Source organism: Microtus ochrogaster, unplaced genomic scaffold, assembly GCF_000317375.1.
Source record: "Microtus ochrogaster isolate Prairie Vole_2 unplaced genomic scaffold, MicOch1.0 UNK34, whole genome shotgun sequence".
NCBI lineage: Eukaryota > Metazoa > Chordata > Mammalia > Rodentia > Cricetidae > Microtus > Microtus ochrogaster.
In genome coordinates, this window is record NW_004949132.1 from 3,993,323 (window position 1) to 3,995,031 (window position 1,709).

Genomic DNA, 1,709 nt, shown 5'->3' on the forward strand with positions numbered 1-1,709 from the left:
TCATACCATCTTCCCAATTTCACTGGTAAGGCTTCCAAAGAGCTCAATATTTCTCCATCACAGAGCACACTAAACTCACTCTGCTAAGCCCAGAAAGTCTGCCTCTTACCACTCTAAGGAAACATAAATAAGACATGTCACATGCAGAATTTGAATTTTTTTATTATTTCAAGACAGGATTTCTCTGTGTAACAGCCCTAGCTGTCCAGAAACTTGCTTTGTAGACCAGGCTATCCTTGAATCATAATGTTCTGCCTGCCTCTGCCTCTTGAGTGCTGGGATTAAAGGCATGTACCACCACACCCAGCCAGAATTTGGGTTTTGAAAACATATTTATGTGTATGAGTGTTTTGTGTGCATATGTTTAGTGACCATAAAGACTAGAAGACGTGGTCCTATTCTCTAAACTTGGAATTACGGGCCTGTTCTACAGAGTGAATTCCAGGACAGCCTGGACTACACAGAGAAACCCTGTCTTGAAAAAAAAAGTTACAAAAAGCATTCCACAGGCCCCTTAGAAAACTTCAAATCACTGTTGTTTGGAGTCAATACAGAACTGTATTGAAATGAGATGAATCGGCATTTTAAAATTCCTTAATGTATTAATTATTTTTAACTGTGTGTGCATGGATGTCCACATGTGTGAATGGATGTTGTTGAATGTCTTCCTCAATGGTTCTCTACCTTATTTTTTTGAGACATGGTGTCTCCCTGAACCTGAAACTCACCGCTTCAGTTAGCAGGGTTGGCCAGCACGACCCTGGGATCTATCTGTCTCCACCGCCCTCCTAAGCAGGAGGGTTGTACCACTGCGTTTGACTTTGACATGACTGCTAGGGATCTGAACACAGGTGGTCTTGCTTTCACAGGAAGCACTTTACCCACTAAACCGTTTCCCAGATCCAGATTTTTCTTTATTTATTAGAGTAAAAAAAATTCATTAACATTTGCCTATGGACTGTCTTTGGCCATTTTAAGTGCTACAAAGGAAGCCAAGGTGATGAAGTTGTGACAGAGACCATCAGTGGACAAAGCTCAAACTCTGCACTATCTGACACTGGACAGAAAAATGCTGTTGACATCTGGGCTAGATGAACTCTGAGCTAATCATCCCCCTGCGAAGGTGCTGTTCTTCAGAGATATAAGATGCAAACTAGAAACTGCCACGCTGCTTTCCAGAGTGGTTGCACAAGTTTGCATTCCCACCAGCAGTGGATGAGGGAACCCCTTTCTCCACACCCTCTCCAGCAAAGGCTGTCATTGGTGGTTTTGTTAAATTTAAAAAAAAAAGATGCAAACTAGAGATGTCTCAGGGAAATTGTCTTTCATACTTCTGAGTCTCCTACACACTCAGATTCGCCATCCTGTGGGTAACAGATTTCCCTGTGCTGGAGAGACAGAATAAAAGTGAAATAAATGATAGACTGTACATAGGCCATCTGATTATTTCTCATTTTAAAACATGGCCTCTGTTGGGTTGTCAACAAATAATCTCCACCTCTCGCATAGATCTCACCATGTGTGGCAACCTTTGTAACATCGGTGTTGTGAGATCAACCCCCACGTGAATGACATTTTATGGACACAGTGCTAGACTTAATGTGGAGATATGGGTATTGGCCACACACAAGTGATTTTTAACACCATCCATTTTATTGGTTGTTGGAAGTGAATCACACTTGAGAAATACAAGATCATTTGGGCCCCAA